The sequence below is a fragment of the Polypterus senegalus genome, chromosome 12 (assembly GCF_016835505.1).
Source record: "Polypterus senegalus isolate Bchr_013 chromosome 12, ASM1683550v1, whole genome shotgun sequence".
NCBI lineage: Eukaryota > Metazoa > Chordata > Cladistia > Polypteriformes > Polypteridae > Polypterus > Polypterus senegalus.
Genome location: NC_053165.1, coordinates 82775585 through 82800300, shown reverse-complemented (window position 1 = coordinate 82800300; position 24716 = coordinate 82775585). Strand labels below are relative to the sequence as shown.

At 39.7% G+C, this 24716-nt stretch overlaps 1 protein-coding gene and 1 long non-coding RNA gene across 3 annotated transcripts in view; one reads left to right on the top strand and one right to left on the bottom strand.

Annotated features, from left to right (window-relative positions):
• keap1b (kelch-like ECH-associated protein 1b) overlaps nucleotides 1-3521 on the bottom strand; it is a 30647-nt gene extending 27126 nt beyond the window's left edge. For both annotated transcript variants that reach the window (XM_039772687.1, XM_039772688.1), the window contains exon 1: nucleotides 3439-3521. The gene's annotated coding sequence lies outside the window, so the exon portion shown is untranslated. The remainder of the gene's footprint in view (nucleotides 1-3438) is intronic.
• LOC120541237 overlaps nucleotides 2588-24716 on the top strand; it is a 134538-nt gene continuing 112409 nt past the window's right edge. Inside the window, exons 1-2 of the long non-coding RNA XR_005635969.1 lie at nucleotides 2588-2978; nucleotides 14235-14360. This is a non-coding gene — a long non-coding RNA (uncharacterized LOC120541237). The remainder of the gene's footprint in view (nucleotides 2979-14234; nucleotides 14361-24716) is intronic.

Here is a 24716-nt window from a genome sequence, read left to right as displayed (position 1 = left end):
CAATAGGACACAGAGGATATAACATTTTTACTATTGATCTTAAATGGTATTGTTTATTCTCGTGACATTTCTCTGCAATAACTAAACTTAGCTGTGTGCACATGGTAAGCTAAATCAGGTAGTCCATGACGCACATGATTCATCATGTCTATCACAAATTGAATTCAAATCCTGCATTATATTTTGAGATTGATGAATGGAAGTACTAGGTGATTTAAATATGTCTAACTATTTGATGCATATACCACTATTTTAAACCTGCTGTTACTTTTGGTATTTTATACTGCTTTATTGAAAAGGGTCCTATACTGTTCACTTGAATAATGGAGATACTTTAAATAAAAAGCTGTTGAATGGGATTTGTTATTGTCGTGGTACTGAATAGGTATTAAATATCATAAAATTTTACTGTTACACATTCCTAGTGACATCTTCATTCACTATGATTAAAGATCTTGTATCTACCAATAATTTGGTGAAAAGCAAATGCCTAATTTTGGACAGGCACCTTGTTCAGCGATTGTTCCTAACCTGTTTCCTATGTCTGCTGGGATGGGCTCCAGCTGTCCTGTGACCTGGGGACTCCCTGGCTGCAGGTTTTTGTTCCAACCAGCTTCTGTTTTTAATTGAAACTCCTGGGCTAATTAAGTGAACTGATATTTCCCAAGTTCTGTGTTTAGGGAACAATATAGAAATTAGAAAACTAAGTTTGCTAAAAGAGAAAATTATTAAAATGTACCAAGCAGTTATATAGGAATAATGTCTTTTTTTCTTTTTAACAGTATTTTCATCTTGGTTTTCACTCTACTTTTCAAGTTGTTCTGATTGTTTAATACATTATTTACTAATTAGTGGGTCTGATGCTAAAGTAGTTGCAGCCTTTGATTATTCAGTGTTTGCCTGTGTGTCTGCGCTGCTTGTTTTTAAATTGTCATTATTAAGATACAATGAAGGGGGAAAAACTGCATAGAGAAAGGGCAAAGTATAATGAAAACAACAAAAGAGTATTAAGCATTTAAATCTATAGCAAAAGCAGAAATATTTATAAATGTCTTTAAAATGTAAAAATCATGCTGCTGTGCTTTTCTGAACGTCGAAGAAAAAAAAAAACTAGCTAATTAAATGAGATCAGTGTTATCAGGTGTTGTCACCGATTAGGAATCTGGTTGGAACAAAATCCTGCAGCCACAGGACCGAGTTTGGGAAACACTGGATGGATTAATGCAAGGTTCTCAAACTCTGGTCCTGGAGGGCCATAGTGGCTGCAGGTTTTCATTCTAACACTTTTCTTAATTTGTGACCTGTTTTTGCTGCTAATCAACTTCTTTTGAATTCATTTTAATTGACTTTTTTTTTTTTTTAAGATTTGTTCCCCTGAATTGCTTAATTTCTTTCCTTAAAAGGCAACCAAACAGAAATGAAATGTAAAGTGAATGGGGCCAACAGAAGACCAACTAAGTCAGGGTCTCAAACTCCAACCAATTTCACTCCAAGCAGTCATTCAATTAGGTGCGGATTGTTATTGTACATCAAACCCGTTCTTTAACTCCATGGTTTGTTGCTGCATTTATTGTGCAATAGCAGACATTTCTGAAATTGTTGATTTTCTCATTTCCAAGAGCTGTTAAAATGTTTTGTGGACCTGAGCAGATCAACATTCCTGCGACCGTCATCTTTTTTAATTTTACAATACTGTATGATTGACACAGTTTGGTGGTCATGTTTTGGCTCATTTTGTATCCCCTTATTGTTAGGCAGCTAATTAAGGAAAAAAAAAAATTAGGTGATCTGAGTCTTCAAGCACAAGTCAATTACAATTAACTCAAAAGAAGTTCATCATCAGCAAAAACTGGTCACTAATTAAGAAAAGGGTTAGAATGAAAACCTGCAGCCACAGTGGTCCTCCAGGACTGGAGTTTGAGAACCCTGGATTAATGGATATAACAGAACACAAAACTGATCACAGTTGGACTGAAGATATTTTGACTAAGAATATATTTGCAAAATAAAATCCATTACTGACCCTTTCATGCATCCCAGCTGTTTACAGGTAGGTTTTTTTGAGAAATGAATGTGCCCACACTGTATCAAGGCTCACATAAAACTCCCAAATGCTTTTGTGTATCTCCCTGACAGGACAGGCGCCTTTAGCGCTGGATATTTCAATAACAGCTCTCCGTTTCTGACAGATTGGCCACTGCATGAACTGTCAAAAGCAAACTTTCACATCACTTCCTCTGCCATAAAACGAGCCTAAGATTGACCCACCTGGCGTCAATCCATCCGACTACTCACAATTACGTGTACCTTTAAATTTTCCTCAAACATTTTTCACGTAGTCCGCTGGTAGCGTACAGGCCTCCAATCCTCGGAGTCAAGTACAGGACATTGCCCGACATTTGCCGTTAATTGCACACTATTCCTCCAGCGCTCTACTAACTAATCAGACCGAAGCAGGTTTTTGAAAGCGAAAGGCAAACGACAGTTCGTAATATCAAATTGCAGACTACAATTAGTGTAAATGAATGAGGCTTGACTGACTTAATAGGCACTTAAGTGAGCACAACGTGTACCGTATTTGGTTACTGCGGTGCCCACCAAATTCATTTTATAAATCTAGCAATTTAAACTTATGTTTGCCTAAACCCCCAGTTTAAGAGAAGACTAAAACAATATGGACTTAAACATTAAAGTGAAAAAAAGCACACAAGACTTCCCTGCTGTTCTCGCTCCGAGCGCGCCAGGTTCTGACGCCTCAGATTTAAATCACCGCGAAGTTCACTTCGCAGATGGGCGGGAAACTCGGCTTCTTGCAGGTAACGCGCCGCTCGACTTGCCACTCCGACAACGCGCTCTAAAGGTCGGCCACTGTCCAAGAAAAAGCCGGGGCTTTCCTTTTGTGTTTTTAATCAACCGAAGACTAGAAGGGACTCCAGTCAAGAGACTGACGCCTTATCTTGCAAGAAGGTTTCGCCAAGGTAAACCTGCGCAACTCGCGGCCGTTTATTTAAGCGACTAGCTGCGCACAATCACAGTCAATCCGTCCGACAGACCGGGCGACCAGGCAGGCAGGCGGGCGGGGTAAAAGAAGAGGTTGGCACTTCACGTTACTACAAATGACTACAGCACTTTGACTGACTATTTTTCTGTCGCCGTTTCAATAACGTTATTCGAGGTTCCATAACGAAACGGTCCCGGTTACTCGCTTTGCGATTTCTTCAGCCCGTTTTTAATAGCATCTCTGAGAGCGACTCGCGCAAACCGCGTCCGGAAATGGAAACTGTCGGCCAGCTGTTTTACTTAAAGAAGGGTGGGGGGAAAAAAAAACAAAATCCGACAGGGGGAAAACATCTCTATCGCTAATCTCTTACGAAGCTACCACGCAAGTGTTTAGACTGGGCTATGAAGAGGGCGGAAAACACACAAAGTCGTACTCACAGAGAGGGGATCCTAGCGCCTCTGCCTGACTTCTCCATTGTGTTGATGTGCGCGCTGTTAAAGAGAGGAAAGCTGTTACTCACCGTGACTAAGCAATGTGGCGCCCGGCCGTTGTGCCAAAATAAGAGTCTCTCCGCTGGCGTGAAGACAGGTAAGGTCGCTTGGATACAGACGCCTGACAGTCAACAGCTACTGTGCATGCGTCTTGAGAGGCGTTTACTCTGACATCTTAAAGATTTGCAAATCCTAAACGCGGCGCATTCTTAAGAAATCATATTACTGGTAAACAATTTATTGTTTATAGCGCAGCTTAGTTGTTTTTTTTTTTTTTATTCGATCAAGACATTTCTAGTAGGTATTAGTGCACCTTGCCAATAAAGTAAATTCTGAATTGTAGACAAATTTTCCAATTGAACACTTATTCGTGCTATTACTCGCTGATTTCTGGCCCAGGTGGTAGTTTAAGATCTTTAAATATAAAAGCCAGTCATTTAACAACTGGAGAGAAATCTGTAGTTTTTAGGCCAGTTACTTTTTAAGCCTTAATAGTTAACAGACCATTTTAGAACACAATAAGTAAACAGAATGGTAAAAGGGTAGCATGTCACTATTAAGGGCAGATTGTTTGGCTATGTAGACTTCCTACAAATTGAACACGTTGTATTTGTCTATCTCTCCATGATCTGGGTTGCTTTCCACCAATGGAGTCCTAATCGGCATGTGTGTATTCTACTTGGAACGTTATCGGCCCAGGAAAAGTGGGATCCAGTAAAACTAATGCCAGAACAGAGAGATCAGGCTGGAATGAGCCTGGATTCTTGGACCTGTGAGGCAGGCAATATGATGTCGTAGTTAAGGCTGTGGACTTCAGACCCTGAGGCGGTGGATTCATATCCCTCTAATGACACTTGTATGACCATGAGCAAGTCACTTGACCTGCCTGTGCTCCAAACCAAAAGAAATGTTGCAAGTTGCCTTGGATAATATCTGTGTGGAAACTATCAAAAATTTGAGACTTATGCATATGAAAATCTGTCCATTTTTCCTAGTTTCTTTAATAAATTTACATTTTTAATCCAAATTATTTTTCAGTAGTTTTATAATTTACTGGTTGTGTGGATTCCAAACAAACACTATGCATAATAAGCACACACTGATTTTATTTAGTATTTTATAGTGATTTTGGAAAGTATTCAGACCTCTGTTCTCCACACTTTATTGTGCTGTAGATTTAATTGTAAATGGATAAATCTGATGGTTTTTGTACATCAATCTGCACTCAGTCCATAATGACAAAATGAAATCCTTTTGAAAAGGTGTGCAAATTTATCAAAAACTGAAATCACTCATTTATCAGACCCTTAATTCAGTTTGGCAGTCATCTTTTAAATCTCCACAAGCTCCAGAGTGCCACTGAGAGAAGCTGTCCTGTCCTTCTGACAGGTGGTCTTGTTTCAACAGAAGACTTCTGAAACTCTGCTGGTTGCCTCCCTGATCAAGGTCCTTCTTGACTAGTTACTCAGTTTGGCCAGACTGCCAGCTCTTGAAAGACTCCTGGTGGTTCCAAACTTCTCATCTTTCACAATTCTTGAGGCTCCTGGGTAAACTGTGAGGTTTAGAAATAGTTTTATACTCTCATACTGATCAATACCTCCCAACGATTTGATCACAGATTTCTACAAAATGTTCTTTAGATGTCCTGGATTGCTGCTTTATTTTTACAGTGTGTGTGTGTGTATATATATATAATATATCTCTATCCTTCTATATAAAAGCGGTCGGGATTGTCCTTCCGTCCCGTGAGTGCTAGGCAGGCGTGGAGTTTCACACAGTTTGCCTGTTCATTTTGCAATGCACTGTTGGATTTGTAGTTTCGTTTTTTCAGGTAAAATATGATTTTCTACCCCAGACTGTGCTATATCTTCTTCTTCTTTCTTACTATATAAAAGCGGTCGGGATTGTCCTTCCGTCCCATGAGTGGAAAGCGTAGCGGTTTTCCGCTTATCACAGACTTACTACTTGCAGCTTGCGGTACGAAGCGACATGATGTGAGCAGAGTTCTGGTGCTCCCATTGTTCCCTTGCTTTTGTGTGCGATGCACTGGAAAAATAGACAAAATTATGTCTCTGGAAATAATTAATGTTGGAGTACAAATGCCTCACCACATAGTAAATATCAGGGGGGCTTCAAAAGGGCGACCTTAATATAGAAAAAAAGTTTAAATTTCATCACAAAAACAACAGAAACTACGAGTATTAAAGTAATACCGCTCAAATGCAATATAACCAAATTAATGAGTTTGTATAAAATATCAAATTGATCTACATATTGAATTGCCTTAAGAAGTGGTTAACTTAAAAGTCGGTCGCCTTAAAAGGCGGGTCAGCCGTGTGTGTGTGTGTATATATATATATATATAGATATAGATATATATAGATATATATGAGAAGTTGAATGAATGAATGAAGTTCTGGACGCATCTCAAGGATAAGTAAAGCAAGTGGGAGGCACCTGACCCACAATATGGAGTGCCACAGCAAAACGTCTAAATACATATAGGAATAAGAAGCAAATTTATTCAAAATCAAAAACTTGCAAGCAGTCCTCGGAGTATGTTTTCACTTTGTCATCATAGGTTGAGTGCCGATTGATTGGAGGGGGGAGTGTGAAAATTATCCATTTTATATGAAATCTACAACACAATAAAGGGTGCAGAAAATGAAGGGGTCTGAATACTTTCTGGATCAGCTGTGTGTGTCCATTTATGTACAGTATATGGATGTTATGTTACAATGTTTGTCCTTATGGTTGGCTATTCAGTAACCTTATGACCTGTGGATAGAAACTGCTTTGTGGAAACAGAAATTAACTGAACCTAGAAAACATGCAGCACAGATTAGCGTTTCAGTTGTTTAATTCGTGGATTTAATGCCAATATACCAGTTCTCGTGAGCAGTAGTGAAAAGTCTTCAGCCTTGATTGAAATGATAACTTGATTGAATCTTAAAAACAGGCTTCGCTCCACGGAGTAGGAGAGCTTTTTAGTGTTAGACAGCAAGAAGGTCAGAGCCAGAAGATCTTCTGTTTGTTGCCTTGTGGAGTTGTATGCCAGTTTTCACTGACATATATTTACTGTATATTTATTCATTAAATATTTCAACTGCTAAATTGTAAGTGACATAAGTTAGCATTGATAAGACAAAAATACAAAACTGACATCTCAACCAGCGATAGCATTGTGGCACTGTTAAGGTTTCATTGTATCTGTATTCATCCTGTATGGCATGGTGGCGCAGTGGTAGTGCTGCTGGCTCGCAGTAAGGAGACCTGGGTTTACTTCCCAAAGACATGCAGGTTAGGTGCATTGGCGATCCTAAATTGTCCCTGGTGTGTGCTTGGTGTGTGTGTGTTTTGTGTGTGCCCTGTGGTAGGCTGGTACCCTGCCCAGGATTTGTTCCTGCCTTGCGCACTGTGCTGGCTGGGATTGGCTCCAGCAGTTAGGATATAGTGGGTTGGATAATGACAGACTGACTGTATTCATCCTCCGCCCCCCCTTCCATTATCCAATTCAGAGCTGTAGGCATCCAGCAACAGAGATTGTGAGGCAGGAACCAAACCTGGACAGGATGCCAAAGCATCACATCTGGTGGTTCAGGGCCAATTTATAACCAAACCTAATAAATCACTAATAAACTTAAATGACGTGTGTGTATTTTTTATATTAAAACAAAAAAAAAGTTCCTTCTGAAATTGAACAAATAATTGTACAGTTTCACTGGTTTATAATGACCATATCTGTTTTTTTGTTTCAGATATACTGTAAGCTTGTAAATGATTTTAGACAGTGTTTGCTAAAAATGTGCTATGTAAAGTTGATTTCATACTATCATTTAGTCAGCCGTGCCAGAATATATTGTAACATGAAATTCTTAATCTAATTTGGGACCATTGTGGGTCTGAAGCCTATCCTGGCAACATTAGGTTGAAGGCAGGAAGCATCCCTAAATAGCGTGCCAATCCGTCACAGAGCCCACCCAGTCTCCATCGTATGGGGTTACTGTATAGTCTCCATTTAAGGTGATACATGTACACATTCTTGATGACCGAGGGAAACTGGTGTACCTCAGTGGGGGGAAAACTTGCACCAACACTTGGAGAACATGTAAATGTTACTGAGACAGCAATTAAAACCTTGAACAATGAATTCTGGAGAAAGCAGTGATAACCACTGTGCTGCCCATGTTGAAATATATAATTTTTTGAATTATCCTTACAACTCCAAGCTTGTATATTGTTTTTTTTTTTTTTTTAGACAGCAGTTGCTAAAAGAGTTTTACAAAATGAAACCCCTCAGAAGATTTTCTCCAGGGATGCTGCTGTCTGGAATTTTTGTTTTGCTTTCTTCTATCAACTGACCATAACTTAATGTCCTATATCGTTAGATTCTATTTATGTTAATCTGGTCAGTTTTAGTGTGTGTTTATACAACTCTCTATGAGTTATACATCATGTTATGTAATTTGTCATTTTTAAAGTTGTAATTGCATTTTACTTGTGAACTTGATACAGGACTCTGAGTCTGCACTCAGTAAAGGGCACTCTTCAGAAATAAATTGAATTAAAAAAAAAAAAAATGGAGTCTCGTTTACTGGATCATACAATGGGTAAGGCTACTGCCTTTAAGGTGCAGATTCGGTCCCTGGCTCAGGCACTGTCTACATGGAGTTTTTACATTTTCTGCTTGTCTGTATGTTTTTGTTTTTTTATTATTATTTTCCTGCAGATATTTGTTTTTCTCCCAGATTCCGCAGACCTACAGGTTACAATGACTAATGACTGTTCCCCTCTACTGAGGGTAGGTTGTGACTGTGAGCTACAGTGGACTGGCACTTCATTCACGTCCCCTCCTGCTGTCTGTCCATTGTCTCCCTGTTAGGCGCAGGCCTTCCAGGTCATTTTTTTTTTAAATAATAGGGTTAAAAAAATAAATAAATGACCAATTTGGCATTCTCAGCCCACAGTGCCAGGATGCATATTGTAGTTTTAAGTATAATGAACATCGAGGAAAATACCTGTGGCACAACTTTCTTGTTAAAGTAAAATAACCAAGGGCTACAGGCTATAATATTGGTATTCTGTGCATAATGATTATTTGAGACTATTGTCTTTTACTTTTGGTCTATCTAAGAGTATCCTCTTCCATACCTGTACCAACCCAGGCGGAGCAAGAGGCAGAGGAATCATCCTCTTTATGCGAATATTTGGTTGGTGGCTCTAAAAAGGACTGTGGGCTTCTCCAGCATCTGTTTCCACCGTAATACTCAAGTGTTCTGTGGCACTCCAGCTGCTTTGTCTGCTCCTGCACACCGCCCGACTCAGCCTCACTCCACTCTCCTGGGGTCAGAGGCAACCAATATTCCACCCCAGGTACATGAGGCTCAAGAGTAGGGTCCACATCTGAGGCTCACTGGCAGTCGCACATCGGAGCCAACAGATTTTGGTAGCTGTGAGATGAGATCGCAGTTCTGCATCTGTACCACCTCTACCCTGCTGCTCACAGGGCAACTTTATATGAGGCTTCTCCAAGTATTCGAGCCCCCTCAGACAGTCCGCAGCCACTTGAGGAGCATGTCCCTCTCAGGACTGAACCCTAGGGGCTGCTGTAATATACGAGTTTAGTGCAATTTTTATTTTACCCAGGCCTATCTTGGAAACACGGAGTTTTATGACCTGAATCAACTAGATAGACAAGATATTAAGGAGTGTTCAGAAAGTCCCATACCTTTCAAGGAAAAAATAATGTGAGAATTTTTTTTTTTTGAGAACAAATGATTCTTTTGGTGGCTGACTTTCAATGTAGTCCACAGCAATTCTGAGTCACATTTTCTGGTGTTTAATTCACTGGTCAAAACTTGACACAAAATCCCCCTCAGTCAGTCAGTTGCAATTTTAATGAGCTTGCTGTAGAGGTGTGGGTTTTTTTTTTTTTTTTTTATAAAAATCTGAGTATCAAGTCAGGAACATAGACAGTGGGCTCCAGTAACCGAACACCAGACCACTGTGCAGGTGCATTGTTGTGGTGAAGGAAAGATGTGGAAAAGGGCAATCAAGTAGGGGCTGGTGTCCTCTCTTTATTCTGAGGAAAGCGTCAAATAAGCAGACTTGGCATACTTTGTGTGCGTCTTCCAGTGGCACTGAAGCAACCAAATGTTTTTGAGAAACAAAAATGGTGAGTGTTGTTTTGCCAGCAGATTTGCAGCGCCTGTCCTTGACTGAAGCCTTGGAGCTCTCTTGAGAGTCACTCTTTTGAATTAATTTTTTTTTGTTTGTGTCAGGCTTGAAAAAGTGAAATTCTGGTTTGTTTTCAGTTACCAAAAAAAATTAAAAAATCACATTTTAGGGGACTGACCTTGCTGAAAATTTCCAAGAAAGATCTGATAGAAAGTGTCTTGACACTGCTTTGTTTTTGTTGTGGTGACATGTCTGGGCAGAAAGCCTGCAAAAAATCCAGCTCCATGACTACCTGTGGAGATGAAAAGTTAATTTTTCTTTCTTTCTTTCTTTATTTATTTATTTTAAATGGTGTCTGTTCAGGACAATTGATGTGAACACTAGACAGCCTGAGAGAGCCAGATGGCACAGGATTTTCTGAACACCTCTCATAATGAAAATTCTTTCTTGTATGTTTTCTACTTGAGTGTGACAGTAGTATGGCAGGACTGTCAAACCTGATACAGAATGGTAAACACTCATTAATCTACACTCATTAACCCATAATGACAAAGTGAGAATATTTTTCATAAAGGTTTAAACATGTATAAAATATCAAGCACTGAAAATCTCTTATAGAAGTATTCAGGCCATTAATTCAGTACATAGTAGAAACTCCGCAGAGAGCCCCTTGGACTTCATGGCTTGTTTCTTTTCCTGACCTACAGTGTGAATAGTTGGACTTTTCACAGGTACACATGCACATTTCTAAATGGTGTCCAGTCAGCTTAGTTTGCCACAGGTGGACTCCGGTCATGTTCTAGAAACGGGCAGGTGGTGTGTTGCAGTGGTTAAGGCTTTGGAATTCAAACCCTGAGGTTGTGGGTTCAAATCCCACCACTTACACTGTGTGACCCCTGAGCAAGACGCTTCACCCACCTGTGCTTCAATTGGATAAAGAAAAGAAATGTAACCAGTTATATCTCAGATGTTGTAAGGCACTTTGGATAAAGGCAAGGCGTCAGTCAGACGGATACATTTAGAAACATCTCAAGGAAAATTAAAGCAAGCAGGAGGCACCTGAGCACAATTTGCAGAGCCACAGCAAAGGGTCCGGACACATTTTAGAGTGCGAGGTTTCAGATTTTGAATGCATCTGAAAACATGTTTTCACTTCATCATTATGGGTTACTAAATGTAGGTTGATGGACAAAATGGCCAATTTATCCCTTTAAAATAAAATTTGCAACACATAGTGTGCAGAAAGTGAAGGCTTTGAATAATTTCTGAATCCACTGTACAAGCAAAATATTTATATGGTTCTGCTCAAGCCTGGATAAATAAGCAGCAAAGTCACTGGGCACACTCACTCCAGGTGAGTTGACATTTGCTTATCAGCCTATCGGTAGTCTTTTTTTAAGAAAAAAAAAAAAAAGAGGAAATAAAGTAAGCTCTGCATAAAGCCAGCTGGGAATTGAACCAGGAGCCAATCAGAGTGAGGTAAGACAAGTCTCGCTCCCTCTCTTTCTCTGCTGTGTCATCATGCCGCCTGCACACTGAAATGCCTGTTCAGAAATGTTTTACTGGTCTGGTTAACTAATCCTGTAGAGCAGGCCCTCTGTGACCCAGAGTCGGGTTTGACACAATCTGTAAATCATTTCAAGAGGGTAGTGGGGGGGAAATGAGAACTTGTCACTCTTTCTATTTTTGAAGGGACACAGAGGGGCAGTTGTTGCAAGGAAGACAAAGGATGCACTGTTGTGCAAAGCCATTCCGTGTGTATAACTTAAATTCCCTTTTTACTGCTCAATCTCTATCACACACCCATAGCTTTACTGTTTTTTTTTTTTTTGGTGCAGTGGTTTGAGTTTCATGTCCCAAGATCAGGCTGGTCAATACAAACTGCACAATGAAAAAGATGTGCAGTCTCGTTTAGATTTCACGGTCTCTTTCTGCCTGTTTGTTTCATCTCTCCACCTGCATGAGTCACAATACAGCGGGTGACTCACCAGTTTGGCCCACCTCCCAGTTTGGCACTGCTTGTTTTTATAAATGGCTCAAAAGTGGATTTAACATTAAACTCATTTTTTTTTTTTTTTATACAGTAGCTTTCCAGATACAGCTTAGGGTGGTATTCTGATTTAGCAGTTCAGTGGTGTGGAAGTAATCCAAAGTTAGTATTGTTTAGTAAAGTGCAGTGGTTAGTGATGCGGTCTCACAATATAGTGCCTTGGGTCTGTTTCCCGCACCCTGTCCTTTGTGTGAAATGTGCCTGGCCTCCTAGTGGCTGATTGCATTTCCTCTTCTGTCCACAAAGACACACCATTTATGTTAAGTGACTATTTTGAATTGGTCTTCTGAGTGTGGGTGTAAAGTTTATTGGTGTCCTGTAATGGACTGGTGAATGCCTTGTGCTTTATGCCTTCTGCTCCACCATAAGACTTATCTGGTGAAAAGGGTTAGAATTTGGATAACTAAGGACACTTTTTTCTTTGACAATGTTTTTGTGTGGATTTGAATTCAGCTGAAACTTTTTAACGATGGATACGCCTTTTAACAAAAATTTGAGGTCCTATGGGGATTAGAATGAGCTTATGTCTTGGAGATCAGAGCAACGTGGCAGTTTGGAAATCTGTAGATTTGTTTTTTGTGCCCTGATGAAGAGCACAGGAGTGACCTCTGTCTGTCAGAACGAGAGCGAGGACACGGTAAACCAGAAACGAATCTCTAGGTCCGAATGAAAGTTTGAAAAATGCAAGGAGCCTATTGAATTTGAGCAAAATCGCTCGAGTGGATTTGTCTCAATAGAGAGAGCAATTTTGCATATGTTTTTGTTCTCCCGTTGCCTTGCAATATGTCTGTCCTAAAAATCAAAACGGTAAGCAGGTAAGTGAGTGTACTGGACTCATTTGATGTTTATTCCTATGAGTCATGGGATGGTTAATTATATAGTTAAATAAACCTTTAATGTCATTTTCTATCCTGCGTAATCCAGGCCAGGGCTGTGGTGGTTGCTGGAGCCTATCCCAGCTAGCATAGGGAGCGAGGCAGGAACAAAACTTGGACAGGGCGCCAGTCCATCGCAGGGCAAACACACACTATGACCAATTTAGCATCACCAAGCCACCCAACCTCCATGTCTTTGGATGGTGGGAGGAAACTGGCAGGAACCCACACAGACACAGCGAGGGCCTGGGATGCAAACGCAGGTCTCTTTACTGTGAGGCAGCAGCACTGCTACGGTGCCACCCTAAACCTTTAATGGTTTATTAAATTATTTTGTTTTAACTATGGGGTGAGGGTACACCAACAATTCAATAAATGGCTGAGGTGTGTTTTGCATTTTATTTTTTTATTAAAATCAAATAATCCATACAAGCAAGTAAAGTTTAACAGAACTAGATTTGGAACAAATGAACCCCCACCCATGAGAGAGAGAGCTAGGCTAACAGAGTAAAACTTTAAAACTAGAAAAAATACATAGATAATTTTAATAAATAAAAATAGAATAAAAAAGAGGGGAGAGAATCCACTTCCTCAGTTTAAATGCTGAGGTTGTTTTTTGTTTGTTTTTTTTGTGCGGAGTTTGTGAAGGCACACTGAAGCACGTGTGTCCACATACTGTATTTATGTCAAATATATATGCAATATACAGAACTGGTCCATGCCTTGTGTCTCATGCTCAGTGGATTTTCTCTGGCTGCCTGCAACCCTAAACTTGACAAAGCAGACTGGATGAATGATGGGGCTTTATCTTGTAAGACGGCATGGCAGCAGTAGTCAAAGAACCGTCACCTTTAAGATGTACTGTACCTTCACTGCCACTAAGTGGGCATAAATGGTACTGCAAAAAAAAAAAAAGCGTCGGCACTGGGCACAAAGGTGGAATTAACGCTAGTCCACTGCAAACCGCATATACGCCTCATATACACTCCTCCACATGGTTTAATCGACCACTTACTTGAACTGCGCATCTTTAGAACGTGAACGGGGAAACCCATGCATCTTTATTATTATTTATTATTATTATTATTACTTGGCACACCCAAAGAAAAATTTGAGACGCAAACCCAGGCGGGAAGTGACTTGCTCGTGGTCAAACAGTGCCGGTAGTGGGTCTTGAGCTCACAACCAAAGAGTAGGCAGACTGCACACAACTGACCTGGGACTCGAGAGCTGAGATACAGCTAACTGGGCACTGCTATGCCACTTGAGTTTATAAAGATATAATAAAGCGTCTTTCATGTTAAACCCCTTAGAGAACAAGTACAGTATTGAGGCTGAATGTGGTTAGATTGTTAGATTAGATTGGGTATATTTAAGGTTTGTTATATATATGATGTGTGTGTATGATATATATATATAAAATATGGACTCATTTATGCCTGATGTATTGATGCCAACTTGGCTATGCTGTTTATAAGCTCTTATTCTTGCTCTACTCCTGCCTCTAATCCATTCAGTTTTTCCTTTTATAACAAAAATCTGAGTTTATTCATTTCTACTTTAAAATTTGGTGCAGTTAAACAGGTTTCAATCCCTCTGCCCAAAGAAATCTCACTATGGCAAATCTTTCAATCTTGCAGCTGAGTGCCCATGTTTATTTGGCCTTGACTTCATCTAGACCAGTGGCAGAGTGTTGCGCAGTGTGAACCATTGCGCCATTGTGAACATACTGTATTGCACCAGCAGCTGTTCGCTTCGATTACCGGGTAAGTTTGAAATTGCCTTTATCATTTGATTTACCCATGTACAATGTTTTGAATTAAATGAGATAGAAGGGAAGGATCAAGAGGTATAAATTTTGTTCTGTACTCCAAAACATGGATAAAATTCTCAGAAAACAAAAAAAATCTACAATGTGATAAAAATCTGTCTTGGTATTTAATTATTTGTCCTATTAGTGCTTTCATTCTTCCAAGTTTTAAGTGACTACTAATTACAAAAGTGGTTGGAATGAAAATCTGCAGCCACTGTGGCCCTCCAGGACTGGAGCTGATTAGGGCTGATCAAGAGCTACAGCACCTGTAACTCACATTTGTCAAACGTTTATCCCAGTTCTGATTTTTATGTTCACAATTCTGATTTTTCCAGATGTGGTGGCAGGAGTGTGTCCACATCCAGGTAGTCTTGTCCGTGTTCCTCACAAAAGGGTCACTGTTTTAATTTAAAAAATATGTCATATACGAGGGGTCTCCAACTCCAGTCCTGGAGAGCTACTGTCGCTGCCGGTTTTCATCTCTTTTTCTTAATTAGTGACCAGTTTTTGCTGCTAATTAACTATTTCCCTTTAATTAATTGACTTTTCTTGAGATTCTGACTGCTGAATTGATTCTTTTTTCCGTAAACGGCACCTAAACATAAATTTGATGTGAAGTGAGCCAACAGAAAATCAACTAAGTTGGGGCCTCAAACTCCAACCAACTACACTTCATTCAATTTCTTAATTTGAAGCCAATTCTCGTTGCTAATTAAACCGGCTATTTAATTTCATGGCAGACATTTCCAAAACTGTTGATTTTCTGTTTTAAGAGTGCTGTCAAAATGTGTTGTGGACCTGAGCAGATCAACATTACTGAGGCCTTCACCTTTCTTTATTTTCAGTTATTGTGTGATGGACGCAGGTTGTTGTTTATGTGTTGGTTCATTTTGTATCTTAATATTGTTTAGTTGCTAATTAAGGAAAAAAGAAATAATGAAGGGGTCTGAGTCTTAAGTTGTGCATCAGTTCAAATTAAAGCAAAGAGTTAATTAGCAGGAAAATCAGGTCACTAATTAAGAAAACCCCAACTCTCTCTTCTGTTTCTTTTTCCGGTTTCTTTGTGGTGGCGGCCTGCGCCACCACCACCTACTCAAAGCATCATGATGCACCAACATTGATGGACTGAAAGCCAGAAGTCTATGTGACCATCATCATCAGGTCCTTCCATGAAAACCCTAAATACAAAGAGGACTGTTTGACTTATGTTAGGTAGATTGCCCAGAGGGGACTGGGCGGTCTCGTGGTCTGGAACCCCTACAGATTTTATTTTTTTCTCCAGCTTTTGGAGTTTTTTTTTTTGTTTTTTCTGTCCACCCTGGCCATCGGACCTTACTTATTCGATGTTAATTAATGTTGTCTTATGTTTATTTTTTATTGTGTCTTCTATTTTTCTATTCATTTTGTAAAGCACTTTGAGCTACATTTTTTGCATGAATATGTGCTATAGAAATAAATGTTGATTGATTGATTGAGTTAGAATGAAAACCTGCAGCCGCAGTAGCTCTCCAGGACTGGAGTTGGAGACCCCTGTCATATGCTGAAAATGACTAAACTATTCAGAGACAGAAAATGTTTCATAAGATATTGGCATCCCTGCATTTTTGCTGCTTCTATTTAACTCCAGAGCCTGTTTTTTGGGAGGAAATAGTAAAAATGTGAAAGGAAATGTGCCAGAATGCCAGTCGACATCTCAATACAACATTAAGCCATTTTTTAGACATGCTAAACCCAATACAAGGGTTGCTGAGATCTGGAGCATGTCCCATTAGCAGCGGTTGTAGGGCGAGAACCAATGTTGGACCACCAGTCCATTGCACTGCTAACCTTGCTCATAGTGAGCCCACTTAGAAACATGCGTTTTAATTTTAAACTGGGTGTGGGATAAAAAGCAGAAAACGCCCATGTTGACAGAGAGAAGCATGCAAATGACAGCCGCTGAGCTGCAGTCTGAAGCCGGGACTTTGAAGCTTTGAGGGTTTGTTGTTTGTTAAATATTTGTGCAATTGATTTAGCCAGCAGGCTTGCAGAATTTGGCACAGTTTTAGGCCAGCACGGTAAGAAAGACGTGTGTTTTCAGGGTCAGATATTTGCCCTATAAACTAATATTCATATCTTGGATCTTAGTGGCATGGGGCAGCTCTGAGGCCCAGCGTGTATTTTTGCCATCTTGATGCACTTCAGCCCCAGTATGATTACTGTGGGAGTTCTATACACACTGGGGCTGATGCTGTTTTTAATATGCATAAACAATCAGGACATGAAGATAATCAATGAGATGGTAAAGTCTGCAGATGATACCAAACTACAGTTCCATTCTTAAAGTTTGGGACAAAGACACAGTTTCCTTGAGGTTTTTATTTATTTATTTATTTTATTTTTCCTCTCTTCTCCACAGTTTAAAATTACTAATCAAACAATTCAGACTTGATTAAAGTGCATGTTTCAGACTCCTTTTCGGGATATTTTGCAGACATTTTGGTCACACAACACTTTATCTACATGCCCCCCTTTCGGACAACTATAATGTTTGGGACACCGCAATGGCAAGTTTATTAAAGCTGTCATATTTAGGACTTTGTCACATATCTCTTGCACACAATGACTCCTTTAATGCTGCGTTTCGTAGACATCACCAGGTGCTGAGGATCTTCTCTGGTGATGCTCCACCAAGCCTCTCATGCAGCCATCTTCAGCTCCTGCTTGTGCCCTTAAGTTTTCTCTTCAGCTTATGGAAGGCCTGCTCAATTGGTTTTCAATTGGGTGACTGCCTTGGCCATTTAAGAATTTTTCCATTTTTTTTAGATTTGGAAAACTTTGATGTGCTATCTGTTAGAATGACAGAGAATAGCAACCGAAAGGACACACTGGCACTTGTCCATTTATTTATTTATTTTATTATTATTACTCGTGCAGTAAACTTTAGTGAACAGCTTTTTGTTCTCATGCTGCAGTAACTTCTTTGGATGCATGACTGACCCACCATGGCTTTCAAAGCTCCATCACTCTTTCTTCTTAGAAAGCTGTGCTGTGCATGGACATGTACTGTATATTCAAAAGAAATCGAGACAAAAATAATCTGATGATGATATGGTAAGAATGAATTTAATAAATAAGTAAATTAATTTGAGGTGTAATATACTGTCCTTCTAAGGCTTTAGCTGTACAGAGGTTTTACATTTTTGTGCCTTGTGGGTGCAAGTACAGAGAATAAAAGCTGGCACAATTTGTAGTTTCATACTTCTTGTCAAGCAAATCTTGTCATGGCCAGTCTCGTTTAGTTGGCTAAAGAGGCCACAACAGCACACAATTAAAGGTTAGATTCTGAAGCTTGTCATCCATCCATCCATCTTACTAATTTGCTTTTCCAGGGCAGGGTCATCCCAGCAGTCATCAGGCACAAGGCAGGAACAACACGTGGACCAGTCAACATGGTGAACAAACACATACGTCTGAGCCAATTTAGCAACACCAGTTTACTTTACCCACATGTCTTTGGACTCTAGGAGGAAACCCACACAGATACGAGGAGAACATGCAAAACGGACAGACATGTTCCACAACTGCAATAATGAGTATTGAGGGACTGAGAGGAAAGCTGACATTTACGTCCAATATCAAAAAAAAAAACAAACCCTGGATTGTTGGTTCCATACTATTTTTAAAATCCGAGTTTTATGGTAATTTGCCAGTTAGCGATATACTGCACAATCCCCCCCTAGAATGCTGGTGACTTCAACCAGGAGAACTTTGAAAGGAATAAACTGGTTCCATTTGTGGACACAAAAATCTGGACATGCTCTATTGAGATATTAATGCCTTTAAATATAAACCTGTGATACAACTGGGCAGGTCTGACTGCTTTTTAATGCCACCTGCAAAGCTGTTATCAGACGGCAGCAGCTCTGCTATCCAAGCCAGAAGTTCTTATGTGCATTTGGGGTGGGGAGCTGAAGTTTGTTATTTATATTCCTCTTGCGGTTCAGTGAAGTTTTAATTTCCTTTGGTGACAAAATGAAGTATTGTGTCTCTATGCCTATAATGCGATGAATAAAGCAGCAACAATGCTTATTTGCACTCGGTATTCAAACAATGCCTCATCAATATTAAAATACCTAATGTGCACCAAAAAAACCTTCCTCACACCATTACACTTTCACCCATACCTGGGCCATTGATCCCTCTCTAATTAACAGATCTGCTGCCCACTGGATGTTTTTTGTTCTATGGTTTAAAATAAACTCTAGACTCACAGAATTGTAAGAAAGGAAGCTTAAAACACCATATTTGGCAGGACTGGCTTTGCTTATTTTAATGTTTTGGTTGAACAGCAACTAAAACTGTTGACCACTTCAGTATGCTATATAAAGTACGTGCTGAGCTCCAGTGTTTGTCATAAGAGCACTTTTTAGTTTTGTCAGCAGAGCTTGAAAGTTGTTTAAGAAATGTTAGCTAAAATCTGCTATGGGCAGAGATATAAAGCTTGTAAATAATGCAGCACTTGTTTCAGTTTTGCTCAGTTATATGTGTATTTATTTTAACATTTTGAAATTTCAAGTGTATGTAAAGCATTATTTACTGTGTACTGCAATAATTACTGTTATCATCCAAAACAATTAATTGTGATAATTATTTTTGGTCTAACCTCCCACCCTGAGTTGCACATGCACTGATATTCAGTTGTTGAACTACTTAATTACCCTCATTGAAAAAGGCTGCTTGGCTCTTACTGTAATTTAAACTTTAAATGTTAATTCCAGTGCTGCCCAGGATTCTCTCACATTTAAAACATATGCTGTAATTAGATACAGATCTGGACGTTACAGCTTCATCTCTTTACACAACATGCAAACTTAGATTTAATTTCAGTATTTTATATCCTTTCTTTTTTTAGCCATCTTTTGATTCATTATGCCCTTAAATCATTTTATATTGTAGGAGGAATATATACAGTACATATACCGTATATATATTATATAAAAAATATACACACACTAATCGGAGAGAACATTACAACCACCTGCATAAGACTGTGTTGGTCCCCGTCGGAACGAGAGGTACAGCCATGTGTCATGAGCATAGCGCTGATAAGCTATAACCCATGGATTGAATGATGGAGCCCAGTGAGTTTCTTTGGTCTGATGTTCAAGTGACCAGTGTAGGCCTTTTTAATGGTGGACAGGGGTCAGCATGGACATTCTGACCAGACTGCAGCCCCATATGCAGTAAGCTGTGATCAACTGTGTGTTCTGACACCTTTCTCTCATGTCCAGCATGAGGTGTTCCAGAAATTTGTGCTACAATAGCTCTTTTGTTCAGGGTTTGGACCAGACGGACTAGCCTTCACTCCCCATGCACATCAGCGAGCTTTGGGCACCTATTACATTTGCTTGTATTTCCTTGGACCACTTTTGTCAGGTACTACCAATTGCATACTTGGAACACCCCAGAAGACCTGCCGTTTTGGAGATGCTCTGACCCAGTTAAGTCCTCACAATGTGAATCATGGGCAATCATGGGGATCTGAGCAACTTTGACATTTTTCTTGCTTTCAGCACATCAAATTCAATAACTGATGGATATCTTGCTGCCTGATATATGCAATCCCTTGAAGGGCACCAATTTAACAAGATAATCCATGCGCTTCATTTCATCTGTCAGTGATTTTAATGTTGTGGCTGATTGGCGTGTATCTAAAAAATGGCTAAGGTCTATGATGTGGTCGCTCACAAACTACTGTGGATAGAATCTTGGTCTTGATCAAAATCTTATGACATGATACAAGCTCTTTTTTGCATTTACAGTATGTGACTAACTTGTAAACTGTTGGTTTATTACGGCACGCTGATTGGCACATCAAGGTGAAATTGCAGAAAAAAAGGCAACATCTGCAGAGTGTCAAACAGATCGCGGAGTCCGATGACGTGACAAATAGGAAGAAGGAGATGCGTGGCACCATCTGCTGAACTGTCGGATACTGACTGTAGGAATGACAAAGATGGAAAAATGCATGCAATCATCACATATATATGTGTTCGGAATCCAGAAGGAAGTTCGAGTTCTGACCTGTGCAGACAACTGGCAGGGAGTTTACTGGTGTTTATATCTACAATTTTGTTGTGTCACACAACCCGCTTCATAACGCGAAAGGCTCCTTACTTTACGGGCTTAAAACTACATACTTTAACTTGGTTTTTACATACAGAAATGGATGGTGACAATCAAGAGCATTGTCAATTAGTCGAAACTTCAGACCATATGAAAGCGTTGCTTTTACACCCGTGCAGTAATTTCTTTGAAGACCACTACTTACGGTTACGTCAGCGATGTGCCGGTGCTTGGTTATTTTTCGCCCAAGGCCAAGCTTATTAGTGCGCCATCCGACTGTTCGGTAGCTATCGCGGTTCAAACCAAACCCTCAATATTTCTGCGCCCTTGACGACAACAACAACATTTATATATATATATATATATAGTACATTTTCATACAAAAAATGTAGCTCAAAGTGCTTTACAAAATGAAGAATAGAAAAATAGAAGACAATAAAAAATTAAAAATAAGTCAACATTAATTAACATAGAATAAGTAAGGTCCGATGGCCAGGGTGGACAGAAAAAAAAAAAAAACTCCAGACGGCTGGAGAAAAAAATAAAATCTGTAGGGATTCCAGACCATGAGACCGCCCAGTCCCCTCTGGGCGAATGCCTAATTCGCCTTAATGATGACGTCAGCCATGCGGTATTTTTTAAATATTGAAAACGAAAGCATGTGCTGTCAAAATGGAAAAGTTTGACAGTCAAATACTCAGAACTTCCGACTATATGCGGGCTTTGCTATTACAGCCTTTGATCAATGAAGATCACTACAGTACTTAAGAAAGTTAGACCACCTATTTGATTGCTGTGAAGTTGTGTTTTTAAATGGTGAGAACAAAAGAATGTGTTGTGAACATGGGGAAAGTTCAGCTCGCTATCTATTAACAACCATTATCTTGGGACCATAGGTCTGTGTGTTTTCACTAGTGAGTGTGTGTGTATGTTTTAGTGTTTATATCTATCTATCTATCTATCTATCTATCTATCTATCTATCTATCTATCTATCTATCATCAGTAATGCAAAGCTGTATTTATAATGCCCTGGAAGTCTCCATCTGTCTTCTCGAACCTTCTCTTACTCGACATGATGGTAGGCATACGGGGATATAGACACAGCACGAAACTCCGGACGACGATCGGGAACACTGCGATAGTGGATTAGCCTGTGAAGTGAGTTGTTATTTTTAGGGGGCAACATACACGGCTATACCAGCGCAGTTTGATTTTGCTAGAAGACTACTGTCAATCTTTTGTAGTAAAATAAACGCACCAGTTATTGGGCTTAACTCCCAATGTGTGTGTCTTCTGTCTTTCCATGTCGGTTTTCTTAATTCTATACTGTACGTAATACACATACATAGTACTGTAATGCTGCCCAATAAATTCATACTTATTTTAAGCTCTTCTAGTAAATTTTATATCCTTAAATGGACCGCAGGCTTTAAGCCGCAAAAAGTCAGAAACGCTTATGAGTTTGCAGAGCTGTTTTTATACGTACCTCTGCCACCGATGAAGTCATGTCCGCTCATGCTTTTGGTAACTCGTCCTTGACTGATGAAAACTTGTCCAGAGCCGTTGCAATATATTTAGTGACCACAAGGGGGAAACCACTGAGCCCCAAAACCCTCAAACAATTTCACCCAACACAGTTCTGGGATCAAATAAAAGACCTTTGTCACCACCACCCTCCAAGTGAACACAACCAATATTAACATAGTAGTAAATGAAATGCTCCTTCTGTAAGTCCTCTCCTCCTAGTGAGTGTTGCTCAATGCCTTCCAACTCTTCACTCCCAGTGGTGAGGCGACAGGCGCCTTTTAAGCCAGACTCGAGAACACTTCCAGGTCATATGAAAACCAGGGATACACTTCCACACTCTAAATCCCATGCAAACCAGTGGGTGTCCTAACTGGGATCATGCAGGAAGAACACTGCCACCTTGCTTATGGGGGAGATGAACTACTCCCGGTGCCTAGCTTCACTAATTCCATCCATTTATTTTTTTTATCTCCAAAGGGGTGATTTATCTTAAGGCGTCCTGGCTGGGTTATGCTTCCATGTACATTGTCCTTCCATTACAGCCCCCTGGCCAGGCAAAGCTTCACTATACATCCCCAACAGGATTCCAGTCCACCCTCTATTGTGCGCTTATTTTATAAATATATAAAATATACACATAACTTGCAGCCATCAGGTTGAAAATGATAGGCTGGAAGTGGTTAGAAATTGTCACTTCAGCTTTATACAGCGGAGACCAATTAATGTGGGCAGAAAGGATGCAGTAAACTTCTTCATTTACTGTCAGAAAAGGTTTGCTTTCAGTAACTGATGAAGAAATGGAGAAACTTTTCTACAGCATTTGCTTTCTGTTGAATTTTACCAGCTAACATGTCTAATGGATTGAGGTCTATCTCTGAACAATTCTCTGCACAGTATAAAACCCCACACCAGCAAATCTTATGCTGCACAATTTCAGGTCTGAGTCACTTTCCACTTCTAGTTGGCCAAGGGTATTTCTCGCTCACAATGCTATTCTGAGATCAAAGTTGGTGAAGATTGCGGTGAAATTGTAAAAGGTGAATTTTTTTCCTCTTGCACACAGTGGCATTCAGACCCCAAAGCAGCAACCAACCAATGCCTTCCTTCTCCAGAAGAATGCAATCGGGGCTGTTTAACTGAAGCTATATTTGATTCAAGGGCCCACCCTTCACTCTAGATGTTATACCATCACACTACCTTTTTTTGCAAGCTGCAGTCTGGAAAATACATCATGTCCAATTATTTGTCTTCTTTCTGAATTCAGTTTAGCCATCAGGCTCCATAGTAAATGAACTTCGGCATACACAGTACCTTGGGTCAATTCAAAATGGACACTTCTTGGCCAGTTTCTCAGTTTGGCCAGATAACCAACTCTAGGCAGAGTCCTGGTGGGTCCAAATGTCTCCCATTTTCAGGCCAGTGTGCTCCTGGGAACACTCAAAGTTTTTCATATGGTTTGATCCCTTTGCTCTGATCTCTGTGCTCACCATAATTTGACCATAGAGGGCTACGGAGAACTCTTTGGAATTCATGGCTTAGTTCATGTTCAGATGTGCATGTGATTTGTAGGACATTCTATACACGGGTACACGTGTGCCTCTCTAAATGACGTCTAGTCAGTTCAGTTTGACACAGGTGGACTCCAGTCAAGTTCACATCTTAGGGAGAATTAAAGCAAAGAGGAGGCACCTGAGCACAGAGTGGAGTATGACAGCAAGGGGTCTGAATACTTCCAGGTTCGAGAGGTTTCAGGTTTTAATATTTGATAAATTTTCAAACCTTCCTGAAAACAATTTTTCACTTTTATGGGTTATTAAATGTAGACTGATGGGCAAAAATGGCATATTTGTCTATTTCAAGTTAAATCTAAAACACAAAGCGTGCAGAAAATGAAATGGATCTGAACACTCTTGGAATAGAACACATTTGTGCCAAAGGTGTATTTCAGGATCTGGATGGCCATTGTCTGTCAGTGCCATGGTGGCGAGGTCTTAACTTTTACAATATTAGAACCAGTCTAATTTTTGGATGGCCTGATCACCACTCCAAGTTTGCAATTGTAGTTCTACTTAAAAAAACTGAAAGGAAGGTGTGCACAACGTCAGTTTTAGGCATTCATTTACTTTTAATAAAAAATAACATTACAAAACGGCTTATAAATTAAAGATTCATACCATTTGAAATGTAAAACTCATATGAATACAGAAAAGGAGAAATCTATTTACAAAAATATACAAAACTGAGATACTGATACATAAAGTAAGCGTTGTAATTAATGCTTTAAAAGAGTAAATATAAAAGACTATAACACTATAAAGACAGGACGGCTGCTCACAAGCGCAGACACACACACACACACACTTTCCTCAACAGTCAGTTTGCTACTAACCATGTGATAAAACTTCACTTTCTAAGAAGGGAAATTTGCATAATGTGAGAAATAACCTTATCGTGTTGACGGAGGCTGGGATTTTCCAATGGTTGAATTAAAGTGCCGGTAGGGTGACAGAAAACGACCATTCCAAGCCTCTCTCTGTGGAAAGACAATGTGAAAATGACAGCAGTGCTGAGAGGACGACTAAATAATATAAATCGTTTTTCGTTAAATGCACAAGAACAATGCATTAGAAATAAATCTCAAGATATAAACTATAATGCAGGACACCTAATCTG